Source organism: Aquila chrysaetos, chromosome 4 (assembly GCF_900496995.4).
Source record: "Aquila chrysaetos chrysaetos chromosome 4, bAquChr1.4, whole genome shotgun sequence".
Lineage (NCBI taxonomy): Eukaryota > Metazoa > Chordata > Aves > Accipitriformes > Accipitridae > Aquila > Aquila chrysaetos.
The window spans coordinates 4036233-4054005 of NC_044007.1; the positions used below are offsets into that span (position 1 = coordinate 4036233).

At 53.4% G+C, this 17773-nt stretch overlaps 1 protein-coding gene across 1 annotated transcript in view; it reads left to right on the forward strand.

The window, feature by feature from the left end:
• The first annotated feature begins 3254 nt into the window (after positions 1-3254).
• The window catches only part of PTP4A3 (protein tyrosine phosphatase 4A3), a 46442-nt gene continuing 31923 nt past the window's right edge, over positions 3255-17773 (forward strand). Inside the window, exon 1 of the mRNA XM_030011948.2 lies at positions 3255-3361. The gene's annotated coding sequence lies outside the window, so the exon portion shown is untranslated. The remainder of the gene's footprint in view (positions 3362-17773) is intronic.

Genomic DNA, 17773 nt, shown 5'->3' on the forward strand with positions numbered 1-17773 from the left:
TGAGAAACTCAGTGGAGGGCTTGTTGAGTTTAAACAGTGTATGTGAAGGAGGCATCAGTGCTGAAACATTAACACCAACATATCAAGCATCCATGTTTCACTTCCTACCCTGGAGGAGGAGTAGTTCCCCCTGCAACCTTTCCAGCCCAGAATTATCACTTTTCTGCTGCTTCCCTCTCTAACACAGCAGCTGTGAGAAGTGTTGTCTGCAGGTGGCGAGAAGGAGAGTAATTTTTTCCATCAGTTCAGTGTTAATGGTGTCCCGGCTTGAAGAAAGCTGCATTCGGCTGAAATGGAAATGACAGAAGGGGTAGGGAAGGACCATGGAAAAAAAGATTACAGAAACTCAGACAAAGCAGGTGTATGGATTGCATTTCCATCCTTTTCTGCAAACATGGAGGCTGCATGGGCTTGATCCAGGAAAGTGTCCTAGCTGTAATACAAGCACTTTGACAAGCACACATTAAAATATGGCCAGGCTTTCCACTAACACTAAGGCAAATACAGCCCTCTGGGATTAATATCTGCACAGGGGTTACAATCCTTCCACATTGCTTTTCACTGCATTACGCTGAAAAACACGCTCAAGGATGCTAACATGCACAGGAGAGTGTTGATATTTGTGCTGAAAATCCATTCAAATTCAGGAAATTACAGCTAACATGAAGCTTATTTGATCCTCTTAAGGCAGTGACCCGATTGTGGAAACATTTCTCTCTGGCTGTTTATCTAAAATACAGAGAAGTGAGGCAGGGCTTGACTGAAGATGGATTCAGACTCGCCAGGAGACCTGAAGGTGTTCCTCAGTTGCATCGCATATCAATTTTTAATGCCTCCATTCTCCCTCCAGCTTACAATGGACAAAAGCTCCCCTACCAAAGAGCAGCAGCAAAACTGGTATGAATTTACACCCTCAGCCGAGAAGCTACGCTCTCAGGCGCAGCAAGCCTTCAGCCTCACCCATGCAAGAGGGATCAAGCTGGGTTTGACAGCACTTCTGAGGCCATGTGGTGGAGGCTCATGCTGTTGCCCCTTTTTCTTTTGCCAGAGCTGTCAAGCTGAGATTGTGCTTGAGCGCTAGAATTTGCCATGTGACATTTCAAATGGTAAGCAAAGAACAGCTTGCCAACCACCACTCTCAGGTTCTCAACTAAATAAAAACAGATTACTGGCATTTGCTGCATCTGAAAGAAAGGCGGGTCTATCATATTCACAAACAGTAAAGGATACAGAAAAACAAACGTATTCCCTCAGAGCCAAATGCAGCTCCCCATCATGCCTGGGAATCCCCATGGAAGGAAAAGGGGTCATGCTGTTTTAACAAGACAGGATTTGACCAAAAATACCCAACGAACTAGAGCAGCTGCAAAGTTGTTTTTCTTTGTGCTGGATTTTTTGTTTGTTTCAGTTTTCAATTTTTTGCTTTTAAAGAAAGCATTCGCGGGCGGGTTTCTCAGTCGGTCCTACCATCACCAGCAATAGCAGGAGGACTTCTGCCCTCCAGAGCTTTTGCTAAGCTTTGCCAGACTGATTCTAGCACCACCGAAAGTCACGCTCTGAGTATTTCATTAAAAATGTTGATGTGAATAACAGATAATTTTCTCACTTAGAAAAAGTAGCAGGGAGTCAAACAGCAAAATCTAAATGTCAATAGCAAGGGAAGTAACAGTTTTCTTTCTGTTTTCAGCAGACGCCTATTGCAAGGTGTGAATTTGCTGATGTCTAACCAAGGTTAAGTTTATGCTATGCCTCTCCCTCAAGAGGGGGGAGGGGAAGGGGAGAGCTAGGCATGCCGATGGATATCCCTTTTATCCAGCTGCCTGCTTCCAAAATTGCAGAAATTTAATGTCTCTAATATCCTTTGAAATTGATCAACAGATGCAAAAGTTTTAGCAAAGGATCCGGTTTATATATTTAAAGATATACACTGCAGTTGCATAAGATTCACTGCATTAAGAAACCTCGGTAACTGACTTATTCCCTTTACTGATTCTCTTTGTATGATGCATTAAGAAACCCCGAATCTTTTCTTTCCTCTTTCTTTATTTTTTTTTTCTGTTGGAAACACTCAGTATGCCAAACCAGCCTTTCTCAAGTTCTGCTGGAGGACTTCTTGCAGATCTTGACAGGTCTGCCCTTAACCATGAGGAGGCCTCCCGGTCCTTTTAACAAAGCATGTTCTCAGAAACATAAAGCACTGTCAGGCAGTTCTGGTTTAGAGGGTACCGGTTTAGTGCCTTTCTGGGAAGAGGAAAAAACATCCCTGAAATGAAAACACGTCTGAGGATCTCCCGATATTCAGCTGCTGTCCCTTCATCTCCACGTATTTGTGTATGACTCCCGAGGAATCACCTCATCCCTCCATGCCTGTCTGTCACCACAAAAAGCCCTATCCTACTACTCCTTTAATGTCTGCGAAGCCCCTGACCGACTCTGCGGTGACTTCCGCTTAGAGTCCTCAATAAATCAGAAATGAATGAAACAAGACAACGCGCGCTGACGTCAGGTGCTCCCTTCCTATTCCTTTGAATTTATGGCTGTTCTTCACACCACAGATCTAGGCAGGGATTTATAGCCGGGAAGGTCGACAACCTCCGGCGAGGCCCTCGGCCGGGAAGGCCGAACGACGGCAGCTCCTGAATCGCACCAGTCCCCGGGCACGGCGACCCGCTGGGCGACACCGCCGTGCCTCGCACGTACCCAGCACCAGTAACGGCGAGATGTTAAATACGTCTTTTGAGGCGCTTCAGGAACGGGCGGCCTCCTCCCCGCGCCCAGCCTGGCCCTGACGGGCCTCCACCAGGCCTGTGCTGCCTGTGAGGAAGGGGGTGACACCGCCGCGCCAAGCCTGCCCCTGCCTCCTCGCGTTCCTCTTTGTCTTTCCTCATCGTCCTCCTCCTTGCCTCCTTCATCTTTTTCCTCCTTTTCTTCATCTTTTTCCTCCTCCCGTCACACTCTCCCCATCCCCTGCGCGCTCACCTCACCGCCCCGCGCCTCACCGCTCCCCCTCACCTAGCCCCGCCCACCCCCCCACCCTTCTTTAACCACGCCCCTTCCCTAGCCCCCGCCCCCTTTCGCCATCCCTTTACTCTCTCTCCCCTCCCTTCCCCGCTGGGCAGATTCCTCCCCATTGGCTTCCCCCCGGGGCGCCACGTGACGCGGGGGCGGGGCCTGGCGGGGGCGGGGCCGGGGCCGGGGCCGGGGCGGGCGGGCGGGGGGGGGGGGGGGGACGCGGGCCGGCGGCGGCGGCGGCGGCTGCATGTGCGGACGCGGGGAGGCGAACGGGGCCGGGTGGGCGGCGTGGAGCGGAGCCGAGCGGAGCGGAACGGAGTGGGGCGGCACGGCCGGAGCCGGCGAGCAGGTCAGTTGCGTGGGACGGGGCGGAGGGGGGGGGGGGGGGCAGGGAGGCGGCGGCACGTGTGGCTGCCCGCGTAACAATGCGGCCGGGGCGGCGGGGAACGGGGCGGGGGGGGGGGGGGGAAACGAGCGTGTGCTGCCGGCCGTGGGGCCGGCGCCGCATCGCGTGGGGGAAGCCGGGCGTGAGGCGATCGCGATCCCCCCCCCCCCCACGCCGACGACCCCCCCCCCCCCCGGCGAGGGGAGGGCGATCGCGGCGTGCGGGGGAGGCCACACGCGGGGCGATCGCGGTGCGTGGCGGGGGGGGGGGGAGAATCGCGATCGCGGCGGGGGTGGGCGCCGCGCGATGCAACGTTCCCGGAAGAGCGTGGGGGGGTTCGGGGGGGGGGGCCGTGCGTGGGGCTACACGGTGCGATAAGCTGCAAGGAGGGGGGACACGCGGGGGGGACACACGGGACCACCCGTGAGCGTGGTGGCTGGTTCAATAATGCCGGTAGCAGTAAGGTTGGGGGGGGGGGGGGCGAGATATATCCACGCAGAGCCTCGCACGGTGCTGTGATCCCGGTAACGGCAGTGGAGCTCAAGCAGGGCATTGCCCCCGTGCACCCACCCACCCTGGTAGCAGCGTGGGGGGGGGGTCACGCAGGGCGTTGCAGCACGCAGTAAGCCCGGCGGGGGGGCCGTGCACGGTGTTGCACGCTGCGGTCAGCCCACGCGCGCACGCAGACACCGGTGGGGATGGTGCGCGGAGCTGCACGCCGTGACCGGGGGCGGCTTCCCCGGCAGCAGAGGACCCCGGCGGGGCGCACGCCTCGCCTCGGGTGGGATGCCGGGGTGCGAATCGACACGAAGGCTTTCAGGGTTCCGAGGGGCTTCACCATCCTCCGGAGGCCAGAGTTTCGGTGTTCCAAGGGGCCCACGGGTGGGTGGGTGGGTGGGTGGGTGCGGGGGAGGGAAGCGCATACTCCGCGCCGTCCGGTCTTGCCATCCCGGTGGACGTTTCCCACCTCTCGGCGAGGAAACGGCGTCAAATACGCGGGGCTGCGCTCGCCGCGGCGGTCGCGGCCTCTCCCCGGGCCGTATTCGAGCGTGTTTCCATTAGGCTAACGAGCCTTTCGCTGGCCTGGCCGTGGCTCGGGGGGTTTGGGAGGCCGGTGGGCCCCGTTGCACGAGCGGGTGGGTCGCGTAGCAGGAGGACACCCCACGCGACGCCTTTCTCTGCCGTAGGTAAGGTGGATTTTGCGGGCGACTGGAGTTACTAATCCGAGCAATTAGCTGGAATCTGGCAAGTTTGCGCTGCTGCCAATTTCCAGTTAATTCGGTTACGGCTTCTTCTTGCTGCTCAAAGGAGCTGAAACGTAAATGGGGTGACTGAGCGCCTGGAACCGCTGGGTTGGTTTTACATGCATCCTTCTCGCTAAAGGAGAATCGGCAAGAAAACAGATCCTTAGTGAAGTCGTGTATTTATTGATGGCAGCGGCAAAAGAGTAGTGTGGATAAGTGGAGCTGGTGACTCGTTCGTATACGAAATATCCTGAACTTCCCTCCCCTGTTGTGAGCTGGATTTAAATGCCACTGTTACGATGATTGCTAATTTTTTGGTCATATTGATGCTAATAGCGTATGTTGAAAATGCTGCAGGTGGATTTAAAGCTGGGGGCTTTGTACACCCACCGATATTCTGCACCAATATTTGTATACATCCAGGAACTTAGTAGTGTGTTGTCACTAGGCTTCAGAGTTAACCATCCAGGAGCCGGCTAGCAGGGGCTGTTGCAGCACAGTCCCCAACACAGCCGCTTTTTGGGGATGTCAGATGCTAGTAGCGGCCGCCAAATATGACACGTGGGCAAGTGAAGGAAGAGACTTTTAACCTTTGGTAAGTGCTCCAACCTGAAATTCATTCCTTTGGGAAAGCGATACTTCTGTTAACTTTCACGACGCTGAAAATAGTCGCGTTACCGGAGCCCCATGAGCCTTCACCCCGTTGGCTCTGCTTACGGAGAGGGCTGCTTGCAGAAGCAAAAAGCTTTCGTTACAGCTATTTTAGTTTTATTTTTATGTGTGTCTTGATAGCTCAAAAATCACTCGCCGGCTTCCAGTCAAGGCGGTCCCCGATGAGAAGCAGCCACTGGGATCGGCCTCTTAAGTGCATTTCTTTGATTTGACAGCCGAAGTGCCCGTAGAAACGTCAAAAAAACCCCGGCATTTAGGCACGTTTCCAGCTTAATCATCCCCTGCAAGCGATGGAAATCAGTGGCTTGAAAGCCAACAGCACTTGATATTAAAATAGCAAACAGTAAACATTGGCTCCTATCAATAACTTTAATTATGGTTTGGGTTTTGTCTTAAATAAGCGCGCGTTGCCATAGGGAAATAAAAGTTTAGCATCCAGACGTGCTCAGCAGGGTGGTAGCGTCTTTGGACGTGACGTAACGTGCTTTTATAGCATAAATTAAAATAAAATAGGGTTTTAGCAGCATAGCGTGCTGTTGTGTAAGAAAATTGCAAACTTTTGGGCTGAGACTGCGTGGTTTCTGGGCATCGTGTGCCGCGGCGTGTTGGCGGATGGCGTTCCCGGGCGGCTTCGGACGAGGAGAGCGAGTTTTACCACTCCGGAGCTGAACCCCGCTGGGGTTTTTCAACCATAAAACAAAGTGCAGAGGAGGCTTTGTGTGTGCCACTGATAACCAAACTGAAAGCAAAAATAAACACCCACGAAAGTTTTGGGGTTTTTTTTGTCATTGACAGAAAAGGAAAGTGCCGGTCCCGTGTTTGCTGCGCTCTGAACCTGGAAAATATGGATTGCGGCACGTGGCAGGGCTGTACACAGCTCGCCCGCATATTTCACAGCTTTTCTTTTTTCCCTCTGATTTTATCCAAAATTAAGGGCGGGAAGCAGCACCCATCAGTCAGTTAAATGTTCATTTTTGCCATGTTACGCCACTTCGTGAACATGAGACGCCACCAGATTCCTGTGGCAAGGAGCCCTTAAAATTTCAACAGCTCTACCTATAAATATAGTCGCCGTGAAAGGCAATCCGGCTTCAAAAAAAAAAAAAAAAGAAAAAAACCAACACACGCTCTTTTTTTAGTCCCACTGTATCTGCCTGACTTTAGCGCAACGCAACGCATCTCCGTCCGGGCGGTGAAGGCGAGGCAGCGTAGAGCATTAAGTCTCTTAATTCCTCTTGCTAAGTTACGTGAAGAATGGGTGCGAGCAGGGGGGGAAAAAAAATTCATTTTCATTGTCCTGAAGATTTTAGGGGGGTGGGATGGTGAGGCTGGCTCCGCGCAGAGGGACCTTTGTTGATCGCTTGGTCCCGATGGGTCCCCAGGAGCTGCTGCACCACGTGGCGATGCAGGACGGGGGAAGAAGGAACCTGAAAGCATCCCTTGGGTGCGAAGCAACGTCCCGGGTGAAAATTAAAGCAAAAAAAAAAAAAAAAAAAAATCAAATAAATAAGGAAAAAAGCCAGCTGCCACCTCGCCCCGGAGGTGTCTGGGCTCACCCGGCTGTTCTCTGATGCAACCGCGACTGCCCGGGGAGTTTTGGGGGCTGGTTTTGGGCATGCCCGGGGTTGCCCAGGGACAGGCTGGCCCCGGGAGCAGGTACGGAATGTTCTTCTGGGCACTCCGCCGCGCTGATGGGACCCCCCCATCAGCCCCACACGATGCAGTGGGGTCACGGCCACCGGGGAGAAGACGCCGCTGCCTGCCGGGCTGGGATTTAGGTGGAAAACCTAAAAAGGAGGGTGGGTTTGCAGCTTAGCGATGCTTTTCAGCGCGCCCTGCGCTCTCGGCGTGGCGGAAATCCACTTTTGCGGTCGGAGCGGCTTCGGCGTGAAGCCTTGGGTCGCCTTGCGGTGCGAAAAACCTGGCGGGGGGGGTTTGGGCTGGGGCACTGGGTGGAAAACGGGCGAGAGCCGGGAGGGAGATCTCGGGGCGGCGAATTGCTGCGTGTGCAGTTCGGCGAAGCGCTGAGCCTTCGCTGCGCGGGAGCTGCAGACAGGCTCCTCACGTGACCGTCTGAATTTCAGATGATTGCTGGACCACTTTGCCAACAGCCTCTCGCGGCTCATCAGCTGCAGTATCGCTTCTTTTTTTCCCCCTTTTTTTCTTTTTTTTTTTTTTTTTTTTTTTCCCCTTTCTCTTCCCCACCCTGCCTGATTTCCAAGCCAAAGCAGGAGGGATGAATACGACACGGAGGGTGGCTGCAGCTGCGCAGGGTCTGTATCCAAATGGTTTCCTGGAAGGCAAGTTTTTTTGTTGTTTTTTTTTTAATCTTAAAAATATTTTTACTGCGAGTCTCTTGTATCTGGGCTGTTTGGATGTCAGGTTTAGTTTCCCATGACAATGAGCGATTAGAGGAGAGGGGGAAAGGAGGGGCTGAATGCTTTTTTACGTGCAGATCTCTGCAGCGGTATCGTAGCTGATGGATGGTAAATGTGTTCCCTCTCATCTCTGCGATAGTTCTCGGAGATTTCCTCTTTTACGTCAGTGCAGTTAATAAGATGTTTAACTTGAGACCTGGGGGCGATGTGGTGTGTTATCATGTTGCAAGGAAGGGGGGGGATGACAAGTTCCCGCATAGACTTGTGCTGGGGAAGATTGTATCGATGCAAGATTTCACGCTGGGGAGAACAGCTGGGTTTGGAGTCAAACCATTGCCTTTCACCCTTAATGAACCTGGCCTGGCTGCACCTAATTTTTAAATTTTATTATGACAATGATTATTTTCCCTTTTGATACTGAGAGAAGCAACTCAATCCTCTATATCTGCTGCATTGCCGGAGTCAAGGGCGCACCCCTTGATTTTTTTTAAGCAGATTGTACCTGCCTGGCTGGACTTTGACTTTTTTTTTCCCTTTTTTTTTTTTCCCCTTTTTTGTTTTTTTCATCCCCTGAAGCATTGCACGAGGCCACTTGATGGCTTTTTTGTGGTAAGGTTGGGGTGACAACGCAGGTGCGGTGCCTGCAGAGCCAGAGCCCTCGCCAGGAAGGTTGTTGACTGTGTGTTTTGAGTCCCGTGCATGTCACCGGTTGATTATAGAGTTAATAAAGCGTTGCCGTTGTACGCGCCTTGACCAGAAATAGCGTCCCTCCCTGCCACAGTTTGCAAGGCCAGCTTGTCAAGAGCGGGCGAGTTGGTCAATAAACGCTCTGAGCGGCACCCTTGGGAGTTTTGCACCGAAATGGAAATGCCTGTGTCCTTCAGCCCTTCCCTCCTTGCCAAGTTGTTTTCTTCCCCGCCTCCTTCTCCAACCTGCCACTCAAACCCTCTCCTTTCTGCTGTGTTTTTCCACAAGTGTCTGTCGAGCATGACAGCAGGGAGAAGAAAGCTGGCGCGGGGCCACGGGCGACGCGGGGGGCTGATGCCTATCAGCCCAACCCATGCCTGTGGTTTTGGGGGCCTCCTTTGCTCCGGGTGACTCGGTGGCTGCCGCGCGGCGCAGGTGGGTTCGCATCCAGCAGCAGTTGGGCGTGGGGCTGCCTCTACGTGCCACCAGATCCATCCCACCTGCCCGCATCTTCCAGGGCTACCACCTCATCTCGGGTTTGAGTCAGAAATCCCGGCCAGGTTGACCAAGATGTCCCCATGTAGGTGTGGAGTGGAGAAGGGCTCCATAACCTTCTCAGGGCAACAGGGTGGGCAGGGGGACACGGAGGTTTTGCAAGAGGAACAACCATAGCTCCAGTGGTGGCATAGAATCATAGAATCATTTAGGTTGGAAAAGACCTTCAAGATCATCGAGTCCAACCATTAACCATGCCCACTAAACCATGTCCTGAAGTACCCTGTCCATCTTCCAGTCTTCAAGAAAGACCTGTCGCTCGCAGTCCTGCCAGCGCTCAGCTGCAGACTTCCACCGGTGATTTTGCTCAATAACCCCCCTTTTTATTTTTTCCTTAAGAACAAAACGCTTCTTAAAAAGCAACGTGCCACCAGCACGTTGGGACGTTGGCTTGGTTTTTTGGAGGGTCGCAGCTTCTCTGCTCTGCTCCTGCACCAGGAAAGAAGCGACGCGGTTGGGTGCAATTTTCAGCCCTCATGGGAACGGGGTCTTAAATAACCCCACCGCATCCGAGCTGAGCAAGCTCACGCCCTCGTTGCTGGGTGTGGGAGTTAATTTTTCTTGCTTCTGCCATGCACAACAGCCCTCTCCGTGCTGCTCCTGCAACCCGGGGTGAGGGGAAATTCGGGTGCAACCCTGGGTGGTGGCGGCTCGGCACACGTTCCCGAGTTGGGCGACCGCCCGGGGCCCCCTTCATGCGAACGGGGTCAGCAGCTGGGAAATTGCAGAGCAAAGGGCCTCCCTGGTAATTCCCAGCTGCCGTTAAAGCAGCTTTAAAATAAATTCCCTCAAAGAGCAATTCCAAGTATTTGAGGGTTTGAACTTTTCCGGGGAAGGGTTTGGGAGCTGCCGGCTACCGCACTGCACCCTGGCACGCTGGGGAAAGGCGCTGGGGGAATTGCCGTGGTTGTCCCAACTTCTAGAAAACACTTTCTTAATGTATATATTATGTTTATTTACTAGCTGCGTTTGCAACACGACGGTCAGAAACGGAGCACCGCTCAAAGCAAAGCTTGCATTAAACTGGGAAGACGGGTTGCTGAGCGGGGTCCTGGGCTGCAGGCAATGCCCAGGCTTGGCAACTGTCACCGTGCCGTCCTGTCGTACCTGGCCGCCAGCGCTTACCCAGGGGTGCAGCCCGACCGGGTGCCCCTCGCCGCGCATTCCTCGGCCGGCTTTGCTTGGTAACGTGGGCACAACAGAAAACAAACTTTGCAGCGAGCCTTGCTCTCCCAGAGCCCCTGAAGCTTGCTTTTAAAAAAAAAAAAAAAACAAAAAACAAAATACTTTGGAGCAATGTGGTCTTTTTTTTTTTTTTTTTTTTTTTTTTTTTTTCTCATGCTCATGAAAATTCTCATACCAAACCAGTAACCTCCGCTGCCCCCGGTTCATTATTTTTTAAGGTGGCATTAGGGGACATGTAAGAGAAGGCTTGTCCCAGCTTCTGCGTCCCCTCCTCTCCTTCACCCCCTCAGCGGCAAATTACAGCTCCGTGCTTGCTTGTGTGGCAGGCAGAAAAACAGGGGTTTTTGGTCAACAAACAGGAAAATTCATCTCGTCCCTACTTCCACACCCTGAAAGGCTCTGGATGTCCCTGTGCTGGTGTTCCCCGGGGTGATGCATCCCTGGGGGGTCCAACCTGCTGGTCACGGGGATGTCCCCATGAGGCCGGGTACCCCAAGCTGGGGACAGCCAAGGTTTTTCCTGCAGGGACAGTGCTGGGCTCCTGCCAAAGTCCCTTCTCTGGGGCCCTGCGACCAGTGCAAGCACAGCCAGGCTGAAGGCTGGTGATTAAACCGATGATCCAGGTCACCTCCTGCCCCTCTCTGTATCCTGAAACAATAGGGATGCTGATAGCAGGGCCGCATCCAGGCAGGGATCTTGCGCTTCTGCGTGCGTGTTCAAAGGGGTTGGGGATGAACTGAGCCGGTTTGGGGTAAAACCACCCTAGAAACCCCATTGCAGCGGGGGTTTCCTCCCCATGCACCCTTCATTGCCGTGGCTCAGCCGCTCCCAGCTCAAAGCGATTTTGTTTGCGGGCTGCCGTTTGCTCTGGCAGCTACTTAATTAACTTTCTATCACGTATGTAATTTTTTATAATATTTTTTTTTCTGCGTGCACATGGCGGAGCCGTCTCCTGAGGTGGGAGAAAACCCATCTGGCTTCTTAAGGACAGGTAGGGAAACGTGCAAGTTGCACAGGGAGGTTTGCCGGGGATGGGACAGCAGTGGGTGCAGTCTCAGCCCAAAGTCGCATCCACTGGACCACACACTTAGTTCTCTCTCTTTTTTTTTTTTTTCCTCCAAAACTAATCCCTCCAGCCCCTTAGGCTTTTTTGTTGTTGTTGTTGCTCTTCTCTGAATTCCTTCTAATTTGCAGGCTCGCTGCCAGCATACAACGCGCTATAAAAAGGGGACTTGTTCTTCAAGCTTCCCTCCGGTACACAGCATTTGCACAAATAGCAACATGCTTGACAAGTAGGTCTGATTCCCCCTGCTATTACTGAAATACTCGTAGGGTGCTTAGGGAGTAGAACCACTGTCTTAAGACAAGCCAAGCCGAGTTTCACGGAGGGCCCTGAGCCCAAATCCCAGCCGGCATTTAAACTCCCGTCAGCTGGAAAAACAGAGCCGTGCCTTTTTATTTTTCTCCCCATGCAGCTTCCCTCTCTCCAAGAGCAAACGGATGCAGTTTGCATCCCTCCGTACCCTACCAGCGCAGGTACAGCTGCCGGGCAGGATGCGGGCTGAGATGGAAGACCCACATCCCATCAAAGCCGGCCCCAGGGCCACCACTGATTTTTGGCCGGTCTGGAGGCCGGTGTCCCCCCCGCCGCCGTTACAGGCAGCCGCGATGCAAACCCCCTGCCGGCTTCCTTCTTAAAACTAATGAGCCGTTTGACCCCGGCAAGTCCTCCGGGAAAGCCGCTGCCGGAGCCTTGCCGCTCGCACGGATACAAACTGCTCTCGTTTCCAGCTTAAATTTATTTGTGGATGACTCGTACCCGTTTGGCCTTGTTCTTGTACCCACACTGGCTTTTAGCTCCGATGGCTCGTTTCCCTGCTCTGGTATTTATCCTCTGGTGAGCTGTCCCAAGCGCCGTGGGTCTGCCAACCTAAATAAGTCCAGTGCTCCTGGTTGAGAAGGGATGGAGGAGGCATAAGGGCGTCGAGGTTTCCCCATCGCTGCGGTGGAGACAGCCCCAGCGACTCGCGTGTGCCCCTCGTCCTCCCGCTGACGGAGGAAATCCTCACCACGGATGGTCCCAACCTGCAGAAGGACACCCCGGCCATCCTCCCTGCTGACAAAGGCTCTCTGATTCAAAGCCCTCCTCTGATATTATTAGCGTGCTCCTCTTTTGCAATGCAAAAGCCATTTTGGTGGAGGATGAGATTTTTTTTTTTTTTCCTAACGCAGCCTTCAGTCATACCCTTCCCCTCTCCTTTCGGTTGGCAACCTTAGGTAGCGGCACGACCGCTCGTGCTCCCGGTCGTGCTAATCTCGTGCTAATCTCAGCCCTGGTCTTCTGAAGCAGAAGTTTCCTGTGCACGGCTGTGCCAGGCACTTTGCTCAAAGGCTGAAGTGGATTTACAACACTTACGTTCATCAGAGCAAAATACGCACGCGGCTCCTTACCACCGGTCCCCCTTTGGGTGTGTTGGACCATCCAGGATGCAATAAATTTTGATTAAAACCCTACCAAGGGGGCTTGAGGCTTTGTGCACGAGACCTTGCAAAACTCTGCACTCGGGGCGATGGCTGGGAGCCTGCTCAGATATAGGAAGAGCTGCGAGGTGTTTGCTTTCCCTGCAGGGGTGGTAACTTCTCACCTTGGCATCTCATTTCCCCGACCTGTACTTTTCCCTGCCACATCTTTGCCGTGGGTTTTCCTTGCACGTTGTTGCCTTTTTGCACTTTGGAAGCTCTGTGCTTATTCCTGGTGATGCCGAGACGCTGGTTTGCCCGTCCCAATTTGGACCCCTGCCTTCTCCTTGGCAGGCAGAGCTCAGCTGGTACCTTTGATGGAAAGAAAGATGCTCCAGGTGCCATCATTCACCAGCTCCTTACTTTGTCCAAGTTTTCCTTTAGTTAAGAACCTATTTCTGGTTTGTTTTTTTTTTTTTTCATCCTGCCTAATCTAAACTGCATCACTGTGTGTCCATTTGAGGCAGGATTTTATATTCCCCTGCAGTGTCCTTCCATCGTGCCGCGCCCTCATTAAACGACGTGTAAATTGGCATCATCGAGGAGGAGCTGGGCTCTGCGGTTTATTAGCAGGATTATTCTCATCTCCCACAGTTTCCAGCAAAGCTGCTCGGCTGGTATAACACAATTCTCCCTAATGCTCGTCTCTGCTGTCAGGGAGAGCGATGCTAATCCAGCACTGAGGATTGGCGTCAGATTCCTGGGAGGAAACCAGCAGACCCCATCGCATCTTTCCATGTTAAGTGATTTTTGACCCTGAGCTTCTCTTCTCCAGGCCATGGTTATTTAGTACATCACGTCGGGCATTAACTTTCCACCCTGAATCTTTTCTGAGCAGCCCGTGGGCTCCTTCACAGCCGCAGCTCCAGCGCGGGAGTGCGTTGCATCCTTGCTCATCGGTGGTATCGCTGGTTTTGCTTTCTGCATGGTGTTTTCTCGCCACCTAAATCAGCATCCATGGCTTCCAGCACTTATGGTGGGTGCAGCTGGGCATTTTCTCCCTGCAGTCAATCTCCCTTGTTCCTCTCTCCCCGTTTATTTGATTTCTTGCTGTATTTAAAGCCAGGGGTGGTCAGCGTGTGTTTTGCAACCTTCTGCTCCTGTTATTCATTTCTTAGAAACGAGGGGGAAGGAACCGCAAGCAATAAAGAGCCCGAGGTTTGAGGACTGGCTGTTTATTTGTCAAAGCTAGAAATGCAGTGACTGAAGAGGACAAGAGGAAATCCTTGGTGCAAATGTACCTCAATTAAATTCAGGCTTGCGTAAGTCAAAAGGGGGGGCCATAGCCGTAGCAGCTGGCGGGGGTGGGATTTCCTCCTGCTGCAGTTTTAGATGGAGGTGTTACCACTGCCATTACTGCAAATAACGTCTTAGTTTTGCCTTTTGCACCTCATTTTTGCCCCCCCCCCCCCCCCAGGCTGGCTTTCCTGCGCCGTGCCTGGCTAGTGCTGGGGGAGCAGCGGTGCCCATCTCAGCGGTGTCGCGGCACCCTCGCAGTGGGATTGCACGCGGCTGGTGGCAAGTGGGTGGCTGTAAACCAGCCCCAGGGGTGCAAATGCTGGCAAGGAGACTGAGGCCAACCATTAACTGCTGGGGAGAGGGGATGAGGAGCGGCAGGGTGGCTCGGATGCCAAAGCCAAAGATGCTCTGAAGCCCAAAAAGGACAAAAATAGGTGTCTGGATCATTTAAGAGTGTTTGAGGACCACTTAAGATCTTCTTCCTCGGAAGCAGCAATTACCAGATGAAAGGGAACGTCTTCGGCCAGGCGTTTTGGAGCATCTGTTTTGAATTTTGCGCGTTCATTTGGGGAAGCGGGGAAGGCTGCTCACCGGGTTGATGGCCGGGCAAGGCAGAGGGTGTCCTTCAGAGGATATGGCTGGTTGCTTACGAAATGCATTTTGACACCAGGAGCGATTTCCACATCTCTCCTCCTTTTCACACTGCGTTGTCAATAATTTTCCAAAGCGCTAATGCTGGGCACGAGCCGGATTTCTGCTCGCAGGAGGGCAAGGGGCCATCTCCAAACGAAGTGGCGAGCAGGGGGACATGCATGCGGTTTTCTTTTTCCGTTTTGCCTCTCCTCGCTACAGAGGAGGCATTGGCATGTAATTACCGCCGGCTTTAATCCAGCCAGACCAACTGTCTTTCTGGCAAACACAAATACAATAGGAGCCAAAGGTTATTGCACACCCTAAATAAAACCATTACAGCCCCAGGGCCTCACCCAAGCCCAGTCCCCAAAGCATCCAGGACCGGCTCGGTTCAGTTTTCCTGAGCCCGGAAGACTTGGTTTGATGGCAATGACCCATAACTTTTTCTTTTCTTAGTTTCCCCCTGCAAAGCCACCTGCTTTGTGGCCACCACGGCACCTGCCAGGAGCAACACATCTGGCCAGCGTTAGCAAGCCTGCTGTGGGATGCGCTTGGTTCAGGGTTTTCGTGCTAAAATTATCAGCAGCTTTAATTGAAACCAGAAGCGGGCGAAGGCACATCATGCGGCCGCACACCGCCGGCAGGCGTGCACGGCTCAGCCCGGCGCGTGGCTGTAATCGGCGTCCTTGCGAACCGCTGCCAGATGCAACCTGATGTCCTGCCCGTCGGTGGGATGGATGGAGATGTCAGGCACCACGCAAGGTCCTGCTTGGCTTGGAGGAGCCACCCGGGAGCCAGTGCATCCCACCGGGCTTTTCTTCCAGCTACTGCTCTGAACTGGGATTTACTCAGAAACCCAGAGGATTTCACTTTCTATCCCTGAGCAAATACAGCCCCAAGTGATGCAAATGCATGCCCTCACCCAAATCTCAAGGAGAGGTAAATATTGCATCATGCTGAGCGTGCTGAATCCTTTGCCCCAGTCTGAGAAGCTCTGCCTGAGTCCACCCTGCTGCAGGGACAAGCCAGGCCAGGGAGGAGTTGTATGGTGGGAAAGGCTTTCTCCTCGCCACCCAGTTTAATTATCGGTGTCTTGGCGTTTGCAATGTGATGGACACTGGTCCTGCCCCTATGCAAGGCTGCTCTGGCTGCTGGCATCCCCACAGAGCTGCCGACAGGGAGGACTTGGGTTTCACAACCCATCTTTCCAGGCTCCCACAAGATTACTGGAGGGAGAGGAATGTACTGGAGAAAATATCCCAACTGCTGTTAAAAGGCACAGCTTTCTCTGTCCCTGACCGGGACAGCCATTCCTCCACCGCACCAGACACCCTCCTCTAGCTGGCAGCGCCCGCTGGAGCCAGCCCCGTGTCACCCTGGGGTGCCTTTGCCCTCCTGGCCTCCCGTTCGTGTGCAAATAATTGCAATTGTGATAAGTAGGCTCTTTTATGAAGAAACTCTTTGCTTTTCCCTCGCGGTACTCCTGGGACAGAGCTCAGTCACTTTATATCTGGACAATAAATCTCCAGGCTCTCCAGGACACACCCTCCACGCAAAGCAGTCATGCCTCTTAAATAATGGGCCTGCCAGATGCTTGTTCTGTCTGGGTGAAGAGCACGCCAGCCAGTTGCAGCATCTGTAAATCATTCGCCAGGAGAGCCCAGGCAGCACGGGAGTCTTGGTCGAATAGCTTTTGGCCAACCCTTTCAAATCACGGTGAAGGTTTCTGGGCTACCCGGAGGGGAAACATCTGCCCGTGGTCCTGGGGTGAAGGATGCATCCCACACATCTCGGGAGGAAGGTGGAGAAATCTTTCTCCTTGGTCCTTCTGCTTCTGAAAGGTGTGAAATCCTTGCCAGGCAAAGGATAAGGTAGTCCGTTTTCTTGATCCCACTCTTTGCATCTCCTGTTGTTTCAAAATGCTGGGAGCATCAGATGGTGAGATGTGTCCTGGGCAGTGGAGGGCACTGGGGAAGCTTGAACCGGTTTGGTGTTGGGTCATCTCCTCCTGGGTGATGGGACATGGAAAAGGCTGAAAGTGGGGATGGCTTTCTCTGATGTGTCGTCTCTGTTGGGTCTTCTTTCGGAGCTCCACAACCCTGGTCCGCACGTTTTGCCTCCAGCAAGAAGAACACCTACAAGTTCTCCGCAGAAGGTCTCGTTGCCTCTGGGGGTGATGACTGGGCTGTTGCACTCGCCCTCGTTTCTCTCCCAGGCTAATTACAAGCCTCTTGGACTCTCTCAGGTGGCTTTGGCAGGTGCTCTGCTTTCCTAGCTCAGTGCCGGGGAGCCCCGGCCACAACCATAAAGTCTTTCCCCAGCTATTAGAAAGCGGTTATGCTCCTTGCATGTCTTTTCATTGCCAGAAGCTTGGTAAGTGGACGGGTCCTACACAAATAAACTTCTCAAGGGCAGGGAGTCAAAATACCCCTGGGCTTGTTTGGTGGAAAAAGGTTAACCATCGTGAAATCTATGAATTGCTCCTGACCCGACTTTGTTGACAAAATACGGTGTTATTAATTGGAGTTGCAGGCAAACCTCCTGGGGATATTTAGAAGGAGCTTGTCCATCACAAGGGCTGAGATCTCCCTGGGAGAAGATCTGGCTGCGCTCTTCAGAGATGCACTTAGGGTCTTGGCCACGGCTCTGTTTTGGGATTTTGCTGCTGAGGATGACGTCTGTAGGGTTCTCAGTCTCCCACAGTGGCCACGGGAGCGTGGGGATTCACCGACAGTGGAGCTGCAGCAGAGAAGGATGGGAGGTGCCCACCAAGAAGCCAGGCACCAGGTGACTCCTTTAGAGCAAGCTGAAATGGTCTCTGTTGACGTAGTTGAAGACATCCATGCTCATTGCAGGGGGTTGGACTAGATGACCTTTAAAGGTCCCTTCCAACCCAAACCATTCTGTGATTCTATGATGACTATAATGAGCCTCCTGGGTCCCTAAATTCAGGTTTCTGCTCTCAAGCTGAATCCTGCCATATCATTGCCTGGGCAGGAGCAACAGCTTCATGGTGAAGGTGAAGTTCAGGAGTGTGACCTATGCTGCTCCCAGTGTGGTCCTAAATCCCAGCAGCTGCTGACCGCTGCGTTGGCGTGGGAGATGCTCACCGTTGCCCTGCCATTCCCCCAGCCCAGCGGCTTATTTTAGACTGTGGCAAGGGCAGTGGTTGGTACATGGCCCGGGGTGCCATCACACCATTTCAACCAGAGAAGAGCCACCATCGTGGCAGCCGAGCCCAGCAAGCTCCGGAGCTGGCCGCT